An 18,596-nucleotide genomic window follows, 5' to 3' on the forward strand; every position below is an offset into this window, starting at 1 on the left:
TACCCACAATGTTATAGGCACTTTCTAGGCTTTCAGGAAGAGCTGGCGCTTTCAGTTTCTGGGTGGACAGACAGACAAACAGACAGAGGTCATGGCACAGGAGCAACAAAAGGACATTTCTGTGCAGAGACCCGCTGTAGCTGGTATGGGTTTCACAGAGGGGGTTTAAGGAGGTTGTTTCTTCCCTATCCCACTTTGCCCTTCACTTACCTGGAAGCTGAGCCCGTGCCTGTGACCACAGCCACATGGCTCTGCAGCTTTCACATTGGGCTGCCTCTGGCCCCAGCCAGGCAGGGATCAGCTGAAAAAGGGGCAAAAAACTGAGTGTAGAAGACTACAGAATGTGCATGGCTCCCTGACAGGTTTTCCACCTGTACGGGTATATTTTATAAGGCTGTTTAGAGAGGTAAGATGCCCACGGAAAGCCAACAGGAGCTGGATTCCTACTCATCCTTTGAAAATCCACCCTGTATTTTAACACATAGAAACTGCTAAGGCCACACCACTGACATTGCCCATGGCATTGCTTAAAAAGTAAAAAAAGAAACCAACAACAAAGCAGTGCAAGACACTGAGATGAACTGGTTTTGTCCACACTGAAATTCAGTTTTCCTCCTCAAGCCTTCTATAGGACTCTGCTTCTGAGTCTGTTGGAGGGAAATTAAATAACATTCCTAAACATAAAGGGAGATGCCTAATCCGCTGGCCTTTCATAGCTCGCCCTGTTGTTCAATACATCAGCTGCTCTGGAAGTTGTATTGGAGAAGTAAATGCAGCCTATACTGTTTTGGAAGTAAAAGTAAACTGAAAGACACACACAAAAATAAATCAAACTGTTTGAAAAAGTGTTGTAACTACTAGGAAACACAGCAGGGATCAGATCAGCTGGAACGATAAAGAAGTCCAGAAAATATCCCGATGATGGTGCAGGTTAATCCCTGTTGGGTTTGCGGTTCTGGTCTCATGTCGATGCTCTGGTGGTGCCAGGGGCAGACCCCTGCCCTCCCTCCCTGCTGCGCCTCTCCCTCGTGGGGAGGCCATGACAGCCCTAGAGCGGCTGCCCAGCACGAGGTCTTTTCTGGGGTCAGTGGATGCTTGTCACCGTATCGGAAGTCTCTCTTTATGGTTTTTCACCTGCTTTTAGACTGTAGCAGCCCTGAAATAAGAACTCGGTGTGGTATGTGACAGGGGAGTGGAAAGAGTTAAAAATCTTTTTCTTTTTGATGCTAAGTCCACTATTTGTGTGAGCAGGAGCTCTCTATCAGGGCTGGGCTTTGTAATGTATTCCATCTATTGATAAGGAGGCAAAATAACATTTCTAAATTGTTCAGGGTGTTTGCAGAATGCCAAAGCACTCCAGTGGCCTTCTATACAGAGCACTGCTGATGATAAATCATAAGAGATACTCTAGAAGTGCCTATTTGCTTGTGGAAATATCTGAAATACTGGAAAGCTCACAGATTTCCCAAGGTAGGTGAAGAGACCATTCGGCAAATTTTCCCTCTACTTGCAATGCAGTTTTCAAATCATTTAAAATCTAAGTATCTAATGAAAATACAAAGTAGTCCCCACGGCTTCCCACAGCGATACGATCCAGTCTCAGGCTCAAGCAGTATCGCAAATAACCTTCATATATTATTTTGCATTAGGTGATTTCAGTCTGCAGTACATTTTGTTTGAACCACACTCCAATAAAAGCCTTCAAAGGAGGGCAGGAGCCTGCCCACTGAGGAATAAATGCAGGAACAGAACCTCCTGTGCAAATATTAGTGTTCAGCATCTACTGTAGCCCCAGCGAATACGTTCATAACACATGTACAATTCAAACACAAAGGTTATGTGCAGTACATGGACATGTACTGACATGGCCCATGTGTTTCATGTGGAAGCACATTCACTGTCCTAAAGTAAATGTTGTCATCAAAAAACCACCTTGTTTTCCTAATATTATTGATGCAAAGGACTGACAGAAAAAAATAAATCAGGTTTATCTGGAAAATGGAAAAAGTTTCACCTAATTCTTGCAGGGCCTATTCCAAAATGTTTTCCTAAGTTTCTATGCTAAGAGGCAGCTATGTCAACACAATACTTGGAAGCACGAGGCTCACTGCAAGGAGTCAGCGCTGTGGTTTGTACATTCCTGTGCAAGAGGAAGGTGGAAATCCTGCAAAAGGTTCCTGTAAAATAACCTATCAATAAGGAAAGTCTTGCCTAAGTCCAACTGCAGGCTTGCTTATGCCCTGAAGCTTAAAGATTTATATCCTTTCCAAAATGTTTAGAGTCAAATCTAGATTCCAGTGACATTAATAGCAAATTGGCCATTATTTCCAATGACCCTAGAATGTCATTGTTACCATTTTCTTCCTTTTCCTTCATCACACTATCACTATGTTCAGAATTGAAATGCTGAGACATTTTTAATAATATTTATTTAACTGAATGTATTTAATGTATCACTGACATAGCAGCCACCACTATGTGCGGTATTGGGATGCTGAATAAAATGCAACAGTGATCTTGTGAGACTGTAGCGTGCTGTATGTTTACATATGAAAGCAGGTTCAATATGTGCTACATTGTGGAGTCCCCATGATGCCTCTCTTCATCACTTGTTAGTCCAAGAGCCTTCTTACTTTCTCAGAGCTACTCCTTATGCATATGCATATCTCCTCATAATAATGCCATAAGGCTGCTAATTTATTCTCCTTCAAACCCCTCCTTCAAACTCACTTTTTCTGTGGTGGCTGGAAAACATCTGACAATAGCCCAGCAGCTGGTGTGCTGCTGCTTATTCTACTGAAGATGATAAATAAGCCGTTATCCCGACTCCTTTATTTCCCTCTTCGTTGTATCCACCTGTTGTTTTCATCCCATGCTAAAATGGTGAGATCTTTAGAGGAGAAACTGTTGGGATCTTTTAAAAATACATATGTGTCACCTACCATAACATGATTCTCTGAATATGGTCTCTCCTTACTACAACAATACGAATAATTACAGACATATTGTCTAAGCAATTTTATATTCTTTCATGAATGAAACAGCCCATATTCCTTCCAAATGCTAAGTTTGCATCAGTATCCGCTCTGCCCATTGCACAGCGACCAAGATGGCAGAAAATACCAGTCTTTTGTGGGGAAGCAGGATGGTGTCTTTGTGCATGGTGAGGTACAGTGATAATGGCCGTAAATCTGGGATCAGCGGCACTTTCTCAATCCCTTCTCCACTCCCCTTTCCTCGCGACCCGCCCGAGCCTCCATCCCTCTGCCCCTGGGTCTCCAGGCAATTCCTCCCTGGCCGCAGGGCAGGAGGCTTGGCCATCCCGAAGCACCCACCACAGCAAGCCTTTGCCTTCCCCAGTGTATGGACAAGTGGCACAGAAGCAGCTTCTCCAACACAAGCCTGGCATCCTTGCCAAAAGGCCTGTGGCAAATCCAGTTTCAAGCAGCATCAAGGCACACATTGTGTACATTGTTTTGTTAGTGTTTGGCACTCTGTGCCCTGGAGTAGATGTGGCTTGGTAGTCCATCTTCAAGGTCCAACCTGCATGCAGATCTAATTCCTCTTCAGGTCTTGTCAACCTACATTAGATAATAACTTCTCCCTTCCTGCAGAGTGGATATTTATCTTACAATTGTCACCATTTCAATGTGAACTTATTTCTTGAAATTTCTAAGTCATGGCATTATATTATTATGTGAGGCTCTCAGCTTTCAGCTTTTCACAAAAGAAGCTTCTAGTCCACCTCTTTGCAGAGGAGAGATTGGAACTGCCACTTCTGAGGGGAGCCAACAAATACAAGAAGCAGCATGCTATTATGATGTTTGTTAATACTGCGTTATCTTCAGCCTATTTCATATTTCATATGACAATCTAAATGTACTTTTGTGCCTGAAAATACTAGAAGAGTGAAATTTTTTTTTGCTTTCTCACTTCAATATTTTCTTTGTAAAATCTGAAATTTTCATTAGGCTATTAAAACACAAAACATGATATCTCTCTGACACTTTTTGGGCAACAACTGTTATAGCAACTAGTTATAATCAAGCAATTTGGAAAGAAAATTCATTTTCAGTTTTAAGTGGACAATTTTCTTGTATAAATGTTTGTGAAAAGCCAACTATAAAAGCTGTTTTAAAATTGAAGATGTGGGTGCTTTTGCACTTATCCAATCTGGAATTTGAAATTACACAGATCGTGTGACTTTTATGACTAGTCACAACAAAACAAAATAACCCAAATTTCATATCAGCAAATCATCAGAACAATCAAAGAATAAACAGATATTTTTTAATCTGAAGGATGAACAATAATGAGAAAATTGCAACATTTTAGTACACCAGGCTGAAATCATTAACTGCATAAGTTATAAATTACTTACTCATCTCAGGATTGCATCTAGAAGATTGATTACACATTCATGAAGTATCCAAAGAAAAACAGAAAAACTCATCTTTTGCAGTCTTTTAGGCTGTTTGTTATAAATTGGGAAAGTCTTTGGAGTGTTCTGTTAAGATACACAATACATCCTGCAGTGAAAGTATATCCTTCCATTCAATCCAGTAGGTATAGGATCAAGGCTATTAAGAAGCTCATTCAGACTTTAAAAGCATTGACTTAGCCGGAAAGATGAAGACAAATTTTATGGATTGGACTCAGTGTACCAGCAATGCCCACTGATAATTCTGTGAAGCAGGGTCATCTTTTCTAGATGTGATTTCAATGACAGATCTGCCAAGGTGCTGGTACTGCTGCTGAAGTACATGGTATAACTTAGGGCCTTCAACACAGCATCTTTCAAGTGTTTGTTTTGAAGGCCACAATTCACATGGACAACACTCAGAGTAGAAACGAGTCCTTCTTAGCTGTGGAAATTGTTCCCTCAGACTTTCTCTCCATTAAAGGGTTTGAAATGGTCATTCAGCTCAGCCATAGCTTCTTCTATGGCTTTCCCTGTGTGGCATGATGCCTACCTCTACACCCAGCCAAGTCAGTCATGGGAGGAGGAGCTCTAGATCAGTGCTTGGCAGTGCTCTTCAGATGGGCATTACCACCTTCTTTTCCCATTTGTATTTTTCCCACTTTTTCTACCTTGGCTTGCTTTCCACTATCCTTTAGATTACTGTCTCCTTGAGTCCCGTCCTGCTGCTCCACCTTGACTTGCCCTCTTTCCATCTTTGTTTTGTGTCCTCAAAATAAGGCCAGCTCCCAGCAGCAGTGGCTGTGGCATGATCTGACAGAGCTCACTGAGGGTTGTTCCCATCCTTACCTTTCTTGTTGGTGAGGGCTGCTGCTCAGGATGTGCACGGACAGAAAAGCTGACCACTCACATTTCAGTAAACGGGAAGGGACTCAAAGTGACCTAAGAAACGCTCTGTGCTTTCTTGGATAATTTGCAATTTGCACTACACCCATGTTTAATAGCCTGCAAAATGGGCAGTGTAACTGGAAGACTGAAGAGGGGACTTCAGTGATTATTATGGACTCACTGAAACCATGACACTCAAATGTAATGTGTTAATAACTGTACCAAGAATAATTTGTAACAGATTTGTAAGCTAGCAAGAAAGAGCAAAGAGAAGGTTGTGTGTGCGCAGTCAAATAATTCTCATTGTTGTCAGGGGTATATATTTTGCACCAATACGCACCAAGACAACCATTACCATTGACGGGAGGCTCTGTGTAAGCAGAGAAGCATGAAATAGCTAGTGATCAGTGTAAAAGAAACAACACTTAGCAAAGCAGAAAAGACTATTATCTGTTGTATGATAATGACCTCTGGGTTCTTGGGGCTTTACACAAAGTCAAAAAGGGGGTGACAGGCTGGGCAGAACTCCCAAAGCCCAGGGCAGCCAAGGGGCAGAAACCTGGCGACAGGCGAAGGTAGTAAAAAGCAATTTCTATGGTGATCTGCTTACTTCTTGGTGTGCTTAATAGGTCAGTAACGAACAGATAGCTCTTTGGAAGCGTGCGCCTGTGTTGGGCGGTTGTGCCATGCAAAGGAAATAATGTGCTTTGCAAAGGAAGTTGCAGAAGACCTACCAAAAAGGTATCAGTAGGGCTGTTACGCTATGGCAAGGCAATATGAAGGTTCAGGTCTGTTGGCAGTAGTATTAACAGTTACTATTGCTTGAAGGAAGAATGGGGGATGGTAAGACCTCTGTATTTCAAAGAATTGATAATACAATGTCTGTTTTTGAGGTTTGCCAGAAACAGTACCAGGACATCCACTTCAAAAGAATAGTTTGTCTAGGTTTAAATTATACTTGAGGCCAATTCCACAGCTTTGCAGTGATATTAAGTAGCACAATGTCATATTATATGCAAACGCTTGTGTCTTCAGAAATACAAAGGAAATTCTATGGATTAAAATCCAGCAAAACAAAAAGTTATTCAATTAACCAGCAGCACTTCTTTTAGGAAAATCCATGCTGAAACTAGAGGCATGAAAAGCCTACCTTGTACTTAGATGCTGTTCAAATCATTTACCTTGTCTTTTTTTGGAAAGAACAGAGGGAAAAAAGGAAAACAAAATAATAATCTTGTGCCAGTAGGAAAAAAAAAATGCTTTCTGTCAGCTGTGGCACGTTTAAACACCCTAAATATTTCATCAGACACTGCACTTACTTCAGTGTTTTAAATAAGATTTAATAAATAGGTGCATGTTCAGACTTGTACAGCCCTACTTTTGTCTGTAGTTGGCAATGTGCTGTTGTATGTGTTTGACTGCGCAGTTAAGAATTTTAATTACTTACCTGTTCTATACAGACACTCATTCTCTTTTAACTGTTTATTAAAAAATAATACTGTAGCCATTGTGCAAGAAATCTTCCACATACAGTAGAGCTGCAATGTTTTCCATACTAGGCCCCTATTTTCTGAACATACCCCCACATGCCCCTCATCCCCTACTCCCAACCTCCAGTCTCTGGAATTCCCACAGACCTGAAAAGTTCATGCAATTCTGTCACTGGGTTTTGTGACTACTTCGTGTTGAATGTCTTTGCCGTTAATTATATGGAGATGTCCAAGATTTGCTATCTGCACACCCAAATGGATGACACAAGCAATGTCTGTCTCATTCTCAAGAAAACACAGCTGGAGCTGGTGGTTTTCCATCTTCCTGTTGTTTTTTGGTTGGTTGGTTGGTTGGTTTTGTCTCCAAATTCTAGACTCACTTGGTAAAAAAATACTGAGGAGAATTGATCAAACCCCACAACCTTTAAGAGCCAATGATAGTAAGTTGACTGCATCATCTTCATTGCTCCCTTAGTAATGACATCCATTAGGGTGTCATTATAATTTTGCAGTACCTAGATGCTAAATGGGTTCAAGATGCTGTCATGCATAACAAGTTCATGATCATTCAGCAAAAATAATTACAACCCTATCTAGGTATCATAAAAAAGATGAAAGGATGAAAATATTTCTTAATTTTAAGTTGATGGTCAGTCAATGAGTCACAGTTGGAACTTGGCACCTCAAGAAGTTGGGTTTGTTAATCATAGTTGTGTTTCTTTCTTCACTGCTAGAGAAGCAGCCTAGCTTGAACTAGATGCTTAATTTTTAAATACCTCAAGTTATGTGAGATGAATGCCACCATAAGGGTACTTTGACAAAGATGGCTGTAGACAGATACCAATTCTTATGTCTCCGTTCCAAGCTGACCAGACTTGAGGCAGCTCTGCAATCTGTGCCAACCTGGCACTTTTTGAGTTAATAAGTTTTGCAGCTTAGAAATGGAAGAGTGAAGTGGAAGAGTAGGAAGGTTTCTGACCTTATTCATGAAGATGTGTCAGACAGCCAGAAACTATGGAGTCTCTGCTGTCCTAAAACAACAGATGTTTGTAAACAGCTGTATACATGTAAATGGGCATTAATTTTCCAAATTACATCGTATTTGTGGTTTCATACTCCAAAATGAGTCCTGAATACAACAGGGGCGAAACAGCTGAAAAGGTGGTTGATGACATCACTTTAAGTTTCTAAAACTTGGGTGCAAATGGAGTAGTGTCTTGGTTTAACCCCAGCTGATAACTGAGCACCATGCAGCTGCTTGCTCCCCCCTCCCCCCCCTAAGGGGATGTGGAGAAGAATGGAAAAAACCCCTGTGGGTTGAGATGAACACGGTTTAATAGGATAAAAAAGGAAGATAATATTAATATTATATATTATTATTATATATTAATGTTATATATATAAAACAAGTAATGCACAAATGCAAGGATTTGAGCCAAAATTTTTACAGATTATCCTTTAAATGTGGCTTTTGATAGTAGTGTATTTACTGTTGTATTTCTGAGTACATCACAGGCATTGGATTGAATTTTTAAGGATTGAAGTCTGGCAGTTTCAGGAACACCTTAGAGTCTCTAACACATCCAGACATGTTCATCTGTGGATGTTCTGTTGAAATGTCTTTTGGTCAGATGGGGCCAGTGGGCCAGACCTTGTACGACTATGTAGCTGAGCATCTCTTCTGAGCTTGGTGTTCTTTGACTTTAGTGCCATTGTGGGGTTTCCACAACCTGAAGTCTGGTGGCTTTATCTGGTGAGGTGAGATAGGAGGCCTTGACTTTCTTCTTCCCAACCAAAGGGTTGATTTGGTTTTTCATCTGACAAATCTCAGAGTAAACAGTGTCTGATTTCATGCATGTGAGTAGATATGATGACAAGCATGTTCAGGTCATGCTAGCTAGCTGAAGAGTGGTATCCAGACTCAATCCATATGTTATGCTTTACAATGGACACCCTACAGAGACCCTCAGACCAGCATCACAAGGGCTGCTGTACGTCACTTTGCACCTCTGTCTAGAGATATTTGATCACTGTCCGGGCACAGGAAAGTTGTATGAGCTCAGTATTATGGTCAGGTGAGTAGACCACATCTCTCCGCAAAGCTACAGAGTCAAGGTGTTGTGCAATCTCAATGCAACCACTTGACCACTGCCATTTTGGGAGACTCCATCATTATAAGCAACATGGGCATATGCTTAGATGGTAACACACAGAGTTAATATGTAAGGGGATCGCACCCTGTCTAGCTATTTCATTTTGCTTTGCAGATTGTGTGAATGTACTGAATGCATGGTTTGCGATTAGCTGATTTTAAGTGATCTTCAAATTTGTCCAGGGACCTTGCCCCTAGGATTAAATTTAACATGCCTGGAATGTCAGTCTACTTACATATCTGTTCATTAAAAACCTCCAGCCAACTGTCTATAAAATGTCAATACCCACATTTTTTGGTGATCCAGCCTTTATCAGTTTAGATATGTGAAGGGCAGTAGACCAGCACAAGAATATCCAATTTTGTTTTCAAAGGATGGCTTCTAATTCTTGCAATTTCCTCGTAAAAAATGAGAGGCTGCTTCTCTGAAAGGGAGAGTGGGAGGGAGGAAATGTCCTTATTTGCATCCTTTGTTGTTTCTTTCATTTGAGTGTTTTCTCTTCCTTCCTATTGCTTTTCTCACATTTACTGCCTACCTTTACACTTGTTCACTTGTCAGAGAAAGATGTTGATATCCTGTTGGCCTCTTAGCTATCAGTTTGCTTGATTTGCCAGACTACTTCAATCTGCTTTAGCACATTTGGGAAAGATAGCCTTTTTTTGGAAATTTTTAAATGCCTGTATCATTTTTTTAATTCTGAAGCTTTTACAATAGACATAGTATAAGTAATTCAATTAATAAATAACAAATGTTACCTTTGCTATGAAACCCCAGGAAGCTGGTGACCATTTCTGCTCTAGCTTCTGCTCTACCTCCTGTTTTTGTGCAAGAACAACAGAGGGAGCCCAGCAAAGTCCTCAGGGAGAAATAAGAAATCTCTTATTGGTCATTCTTCTGGAGTGAGGACAGACATTGGGAACATCCCTGACCCTTCCTTTGTTCTCCATCAATTTGAACACAGCAGATGCTCACATCAAGGCACATTGTAACAGCAGTATGAGATGGTTTAAAGTAGAAGTATCAGGAAAGCTGTGCACTGATTTAGTTAGTGACAAAGACAAGCATTTATTATGAATGAGCTGGACAGAACAAAATATGGAAAAAAAATATTCTTAATTTTAATATTTTTTCATGAGAACTGTGAGAGCTTGTCATCATTAAGAACTCTATTTTCCCTAATAGGAGGTAAGAGTTAAAAAAAAGGATAAAACCCATTGTTTGTGATCATATTTCCAAAGCCTCCTTGTAGGCTAAAGACAGCACATGAGTATTCCTCAGAGTAGGCCTTAAGTTGAGGTATTCATCCTGATTCCCTCAACAGTGTAGAAGAGGTCCATCCTCCTGTGTCTCACCTACCCCTGCTACAATGGGCAGTCACCCATGCCTGTATCTCTCCATCCCCTGGAAAGTATATTGGGCAGCAGCCTTAGGCTGGGCACCTACTTGAGGGATCCTGATCACCTCAGGTGAAGCTGAGGAGGCAGCATATCCCAGTCTATCCTACACCTGAGTGAGGTCATGTCATGTTTTTCCCATGGCTAGAGACAGCCTGAAGTGTCCTCAGCAACCTGAAGCCTTGGGGGAAATTCCTGTGTGCAGCATTTGCCCATTCGTTCATCCGCCAGCTCAGGTTTTTGAAGTGAGTGATACGCAGAATTACAACCGTCTGTCCAGAATAAATGTACTAAATGCAACATGTTAGAGGAGTGTTTTCCTTCTCTGGCCAGTGTGGCTTCATACCTCTAAGTGGTTACTTATAATATCTATCTTTCCTTCCTTTGCTGACAGCTTGATTGATATGACTGAAAACTACATGCAACATAAATACAGGAGGCAAGCATCAGAAAACTGAAACAAAATGAGATGTTTTGCCACATAATCTATTTCAGTTTGAGTGATTTCCTAGTTTTCCTATAGAAAAGTCTTTGATTTTGAACAGTACTTTCCAGTACAAAGTGTTCCTTTAAAACATTTTGCCTCTTTCACCTAATATTGGTGTACTATTCCTACAAAAGCACTTTGCTGACTTAAAGGGCTATATAAATGATAGTTATTTTTCCTCCATGACTTGAGAAAGCAACCTTCCCTAAACCAGTCCATCAGTGCTAGTTTATTGTCTGTAAATGCACCTTGCCTATAATCCTGGGCTACTCACTGTGCAAAAATGAAATAATATATAAGTCTACTTCATTCTTCTCAATATTCTTTTTCTGTGAAGTAACCAAAGGATAAATATCATTGCTGGGCCACCTCTCTTCTCTGATCTCTGCCACTTCCTTCTCCAGTCAGGTTAAGTTAGAACTAGACTGGGATGCAGTGGACTTTATCCCAATTTTTTCTGTGGTTTTCACAGCTTCTTTGTTTTACGGCTTAGGTCAGTGTATGACATTATACAGCCTCTCAACATGCAGTGATCAGTGGTTTCGGGGAGTTGGCCCATTGGGGCCCATGAAGGGGGCTTCCTTCTCTGGGTTAAGGCTGCTCAATTCAGTGTCTGTGAATGACTGATTCTTCAGTTGTCAAAATCAGAAAATGTTTCAAGTTGAATAAGCAAAATAACTTATTTTAAAATGTTGAAATGTAATGTTCTAACTGACTTTCTTGTTGACAGAAGAATGAGGAATCTGGGTTTAATTGTCAAATTCAGTCTGACTTCACGGTTAATTTCAGATACCTTTAAATTGCATGGGTGATCACTATTGTAGTCAGCTAAAAAATGTGTTCCAGTTTACTCCTCCCTTCCCAGTATCATCATTTTGTGAAGGACACAGGTACCCCAATCACCCGACCAAGTCATTGCTATCCAGCACTATCTGCAACTCAGCAAACTCTATCCTTGATCACTATATCTTCATGAAAATATTTTTCTATGAGCTTTCCATCTCGTTAGTAAAATACAATTTTACTGAAGCACTTGGCAACTGTTTTATAGTGGACTTTTAAACAAGAATTGTTTTATATCATATGAAGATGTGATTTGAAGTGCCAATGGCCAGGATTTATTTTCAACTTCAGTTGTTATACCATTTGCTTTAAGAGGCCTAGCGTTAGGGTGTCAGAGATATTTCTTCACTTTGCTTTTCTCTTCCAAGGCATTAAAGGGCACTTTCAAGTTAAACTTATCACGAGACTATGTGAAAATGAGAGTGTCTGATGTCTGGTGTAGGTGAGTTGACCAAAGAGATTGTGAGGCTTCAAATTTATCTTTTTGTTCTGAAAGAGCAGAAGTCAGATCTGGCAATTAGAGTGAATTATGGTTCCGTTCCCAAACCATCTTTTCACCAGATACACAAAAACCCCCTATGTTTATGTTTGCCACTGGTGTTTGGTGGAGACGAATGTTTCTTTAGTCTTTGTTTGCTTATGGGAAGCTTAAGGCTTATGCAAAGATTGGCACCTAAGTATAAAATAGTTTCCTGCACAGCAATAGCTCAAGGTTTTGAAGAGAGGTCAGCTTTTAGGCTTTACTTTAATTGTTGCTCTTGTAATCCCGAGATGCTGAATGTTTTTTTTAATGCAGACATGGGCTGAGTAGACAAAACTTAAAAAAACCCGAGCTAAGTACGGTGCTAAGCTTCTGAATGTTTTCACAAGACACCTCAGGGAATGTGGAGCTACAGTAGCTTTTAGCCACTTCGGTTTTGTGAAAATTTGGTATTGTAAAACCTTTCTCCTGCTATTGAGGCTGAGGATCTCATTGTTGGGGATTAGTGTGACAATGGAGCAGGGTTACTATTGGGATCCTAAAAAGCAGCGTCTCTTCTAAGGGAAACTTACAGCAGAGTTCCTTGAACTATAGAGAGGAGTGCAGGTTTTAAATGTCAGCTCTGAAGGCAGCAAAAACAATTAGATGAAAGTTCTAGTTAATGTTAAATCTTAACTAATTGGTTTCTTGTTTTCCAACTTGCCTTTCCTTCTGAAACAAATGTCAGAGATACAAAGTCCTTCCTTTTCTTCTTTTGTGTTGTCTCTGTTAAATATACAGAACTTTATTATAAGCTTTATTGTAGCTGTAACTTCACCCTTTAGCAGTAACACTAACAAAATCATGACAATAAATGCATTTAAATGAAATTGTCACTGTACAGTTGGCTTGTTAAAAGAGGGTCTTTAGTGGCCAGCTCCACAGGCTGCTGACTCACTGCTGATGTGTTTCAACACCCACCTCCTCCCTTTCCCTCTAGAGCCAAATTGCTTCAGTAGTGGCTATATTCAGCTGAAAAGCTGGATATCAGGTTGGTTGCATTTTCTGCTAACATCACTCTGTAATTCGCTGACAGGTCTCAGCACAGGGACATTCTGCACACTTCACTGCTCCGTTAATGGCAGCGAACCAAATCAGTCTGTTTTTTTTTTTCTAATAAACATTCGTCCTGATTGATAACGTTGCCTCTCTTCTGAAACTCTGGCCATCATTCTTGTCTTGGGCTGGACTTCAATCAATGTCATTTACTTGTTTATTTTTTATTATGCCTTCTCAAGAAGTACCAATATCCACATTTTTAACAGCAGCTTTATGTATGAGGTCCTTATCTAGTGTTTGACTACAGGCAAGACAGAAAAGCAAGCCATTATATCTGCCTTTTATTTTTAATTCCTCTGCATTTTGGAAATTAGACTGTGGTCTTGTCTGACCAAAGTGAATAAAAAACCTTCTCAACTCACTGGTCTGAGGTTTGGGTTTGGTCCCTGATCTCAGCTACTAAAATCAAGGATCAAATAGCTCAGGAGAAGGCCTCTGCCTTTATTCTCTGGCCAAGGCTGCTGTCAAGAGATGTAAGAATTAAGCTGAGTTCATTCTTCAAGGGAGATAGTAACTTCCGTCTTCAAATGAACCTTCAGATATGACATGTTGTGGAGCTACGGGTTATTGCTGAGCCCCTAGGGTCTAACCCTAAGCTGGCTACAGTACTTATCTCTTTTAACTTCTGATATTTTACTCTGCTCCTAAGGGTGAACTAATTGAAGAAAGGCGGTAGTGTGGGTCTGAAAATGAACAGGATGCAAGGGAATAAACCCCCTGTGCTGTGCTGCAGTACTTGTGCCATGAGTGGCCGCCCCATGTCCTCTTGGCTGAGTTACCAGCAAAAATAATGCACTAAACACCTCAAAATGAGGAAACAGGCAGCTGAACTTCCCTGAGTGTTTGGGTGCCTAACTTCAGGCACCTACCAAGGGTCAACTTTTAGAAAATAGGGCTCCTCCTGAACAGACACCTACAGCTTGGATCGTCCAGTAGCCTTCTAACGTTTGAGGCTATGTGCTCTTAATTCATCGTATGATCTTTGTTACAAGCCAGGCAGGTATTTTCACACCTGTATTGTCTTGCTGCTTCCAGGAAATGAACACATGTAGCTCCTGGCTATGACACAGCCTCCATGAGGACTCCACGTGAGCCCAGAGATCTTTACAAATGTACAGATCCTCTGCAGATCTCACTAAAACCTCAGGAACAGATTCGGCATTTCAGGGTGCAATCATATTTGCTATCCTGCTATGCAAACTGCTAGAAAATTAACAGATATGAACCTAGAGAAGGGTATCTATATCAGCTTTATGCTAGAAATTACATTTCTGAGGCTGCCTAGAAGTAGCTCATCAGAGGGTTATGAATAATGTATGGCACTTTTTGCCATTGGTGAGGCAGTGCTAGCTGAATTAATCCACTCATATTTCTTTATATATAAAAAAAGCCTTAGCTTCTTTTCAGCCTTTCTTCTTGCTGTAGTGTAGCAGGTATTTGAGTAAAGTCAGTGATTTTTCTTCCTGTCTACTTTAGAAAACAATACTCGTAGGCTCTTTCTTTGACTTAAACACATTCATTCTTCCTAAAGCTTTTAAAAGAAGCAGAGCTTTCAAGATCAAAGATATTCATACAACACCTGTACTAACACTATTTTCAGTCGTTATTGACCATTCTTTGTGATATTGTTTTATGCAGGTGCCTTTCCAGTGAGCTCTTTAGAATGAGAGGGAATACAAAAAATAAGCATACAGAGCATCTGTGTATCTTTTTATCACACTTTAAAAAGCAGAGCTTGTTGACGAATGGAAAAAAAAAAAAACCACATAAATATAATCACTTCACTCCTCTGCTCCTTGCGATCCAGGGTATTAGAGAATCTTCAGATGGTTGCTCACATGATCATGAAATCACTGTGTATTCTGTAGGATTCATGGATACGAGCCAGGAATGAATATTTACAAGTGGTAGGCAAAGCGTGTCACTTGATAATAATTTTTTATTACCTCTTTTTAAATAATGGAAATTGTCTTGCCAGGGAGCAGAAATAATTCCACATGTCTTAGATTACTCCTCCAATTCAGCCTGGAGAGCATCTGGTGAATACTGACAGGGAGCAAGTGAGAGAGAACTTGTAGGCTTTAAATTGTTCTCAAAAAGTACTTTGCAAACACTTACAAATACCAAACCAGAAATACATGTGAGTTCTCCTGTGATCAAAAAACAAAATAAAGGGAAATGGAGAGGGATTAACATACAATAACTGTTCCACACAGACAGTAATTGAACTATTGCTATTGGCAGCTATGTTACATTTACAGTCTGTCCTCTTGTCCTGCTATATTTCTGTTTTAGTATTTACCAGACGTGAACTGGGCATATTTCAAGATTCACGAATAGAAATAAATACACACATTAAAAAAATGGCTATACTCTGAAGCAAAGGATAGTTGAACTCAATGACAATTACATACTTAATCAGATGTTGGATCAAGACTTGAAGAACAGAATAAAACCACTTTCTGGTGCAAATGAATCTACATTTATTTATTTCTTAGAAAGGAAACATATATTTCCCTTCAGGACAGGATGTAAAGGTGGGCTTTCATGACTTTAGTCTGAAGCAGTTGATTGTAGTGTTTGTATGAGTTTGAATGGTAAATTTCTTTAATATTTTTTTTTTCTCCTAGGACAGTAGTTATTTTAAAGGAAAAGGTAGATGACAGAATAATCCAATCCCAGAATGAGTGCCCAGATATGAGGCTCTATATGTGAGAACTGAATATTCATAACCATGTGCTTGAAGGCGAACAGACTGCAGACCAGTCAGAGAGAAAACACTCATCAGCAAATGGTGTGATGCAGGTTCCTTCTTGCTGACAGGACCATGAACAGGTACCTCACAAACTGAAATAAACAGGGTATATTTTAGCTCTTGTATAAAATGTCTTTATTTTACGTTATTATTTTTTTTTTCTTTTGCCTGCTTACAGTGAGGCCCTGTGTAAAGTCGTGACATTTTGTGGCGATGCTGTATTAGCAGTAGCTGAACTCAATAAGAAAGCCAGTGTAAGTAAAATCTACTGCAGTCCCTGAAGTCAGTGATAACAGTGCTGGGGACCATAAAGAGATGGGAGAGAGGAGTTCCCGCAGTGTCAAACCTGAGGTTCTACTCCCAGCACTGAGCACCTAAAGCACTCTGACATTAGAGATGCATGAATTCTTCCAAAAGAGGGCAGAAGCAGCATTTACGGAGTCCCCTTGACAAATACATTACCTTCACCCAATTGCAGTCTTCTGGCTCCCAGTATTTCAGAATACAAACATCTGGCTCTGCAAAACAATCTCTAAGAACCCGCTAGGAAACTTCACAAATGCGGCAGCACCTAGACGACACTGCAGATTGCAAAATGTGTCAAAATCCTAAATTTAAACAGTCTTCCTGACAGTAAACTCCAGTAGGGAAAGTACAGACTGCAAAATGGGTGGAATGCCAAAGGTTATTTTCACTCCCTAATATTCATATTGTTTCATTATGCTTTCAGTTTGCATGGTTTAATAATAGTTTAATAAAAAGTCTGAGGAAGTGTGTGAGCTTGTGTATAGCCCCTAGATAAAAGAAAGACAGAGGAATAAAGAAGTGGTGGCCAGAAAGGTATGATGTTATGTAGCCACATGTAACCGATCTAAAAGTTTTTGGACATTCCAGGCAAAAAGATCAGACCCAATGTGTCACCTTACCCCAAGGCAGTGAAATCATTAAATAAAAGGCTGAAAGGGACCACAGGAGGTAATTTAGTCCAGCTCCCTGCCCTAAGGCAGGATCACGTCTACCTGCGTCATTCCTGACAGATGTTTGTCCAACCTGCTCTAAAAAACCTACACATGATCACGTCTGCCAGGTACCCATGCCATTTCTTGCATGTTTGGCAGTGCTTGGGTAGCCTGTCAAACCAACAACATCTCTCTGAATTGACAGTTGAAGAAAGTAAGAGAGAAAAAGAAATATATATATATCTGTCCTTGCACTACAAGAGATACTGTATTCACTTTTACATTACTGTCTCACTGGGAAATAATTCATTCTAGTTTTTTGGATTCTTTTTCATGCACTGTTTAGGTAAAACATACATAGTGTGATCTGCAGGCCATCAAACCTGGGCTATGGCAAGTAAATCCAGAAGTTGAAGTACATATATATGGAAGAATTTTGTGGGCAGCATTAGAAATTTTGAGCCCAATTTGGAAGACACTGTCAATATCTACATCTATATTTTTAAGATTTGTCTTTATGCAATTACGATATTGAGAGAACAATGCACTACGTTTCACCAAAATGTTTGTTACATAAAATCCCTTCCAAGATACAGATCAATATACCTTTCCAAAGTGTTTCACCAAAAATTTATTAAGAATAATTAGCATACTGTTTTGTGACTGTTGCCCTTTGATGGTGCTAGTTTGGTATAGCCACTAGGAAGGACTCACTGAGCTGACATGAAAGCTTGACCGTATGTAGACTAACCTGTGTGATGGAAAATTTGAGATGGTGAGGGAAAAATACTGATCACTTCTGAAGCAGAATGAAAAGTTTCAACTGATTTTAAATATTCAGTTGAAATGTTTTGATTATTTTCTAGTTTTTCATCTTGATTAGTTTCTATAAATAGAAATAAGGTAAATTAATAATTAAAAGTAATTTCATTTTAAGGTGCCTGGTACAATACTGTAGGATATTTTTCAGGATTGCTAGTTGTAGCATTCACAAGGATTCCACCTACAGAATATTAAGTCTAAGCCTATTTTTACGCTCACCAGGATCAGATGTTGTTCTGTTCCACTTCTTTCATTGATGCATTGGCAAGGCATGAACTTAACAGTATTTTGCTTTAAAAACCCTCTTACCTACTGACAGAAGAGGCAGACAATAATTTTCCTGTTGCTAACAGTTACTGTCAAAAAGACCATGCAGAAGGTAATGGTTTATTTTAAGGAGGTTTTGCTAACTTTTCTGCTGGCAAGTAAGCCAAGTTTTATTTCTGACCTGGGTGACAGGTTGAACATGTAAGAGAGCATGTGGCAGTCTCTGGATGTGGTGGGACAGGTCGGGGATCTCCATTTTCACATGTGGGACTGGATTGCCCTACGAACAACATTTTCAGTCTCACCAAACAGCATTCATTGTCCAGGGAATTTTATTTTGTGTTTTGCTAGATTATGTCTAAAGAGGTAGAGGATATAATTTATGAAGTCTAGTGAATTACCTTATGCTGATAAGAGACAGAGAAGCTGAGAAGACATCGTCTCAGCACATGTAGGAAAATGGGAAACAAAAGAAAAATGGCAGCACTGAAATTCACTCAAGCCTTTCTCCAAGGATCTCTAGTATTTTACAAATATAT

Source organism: Grus americana, chromosome 2 (assembly GCF_028858705.1).
Source record: "Grus americana isolate bGruAme1 chromosome 2, bGruAme1.mat, whole genome shotgun sequence".
Taxonomy (NCBI): domain Eukaryota; kingdom Metazoa; phylum Chordata; class Aves; order Gruiformes; family Gruidae; genus Grus; species Grus americana.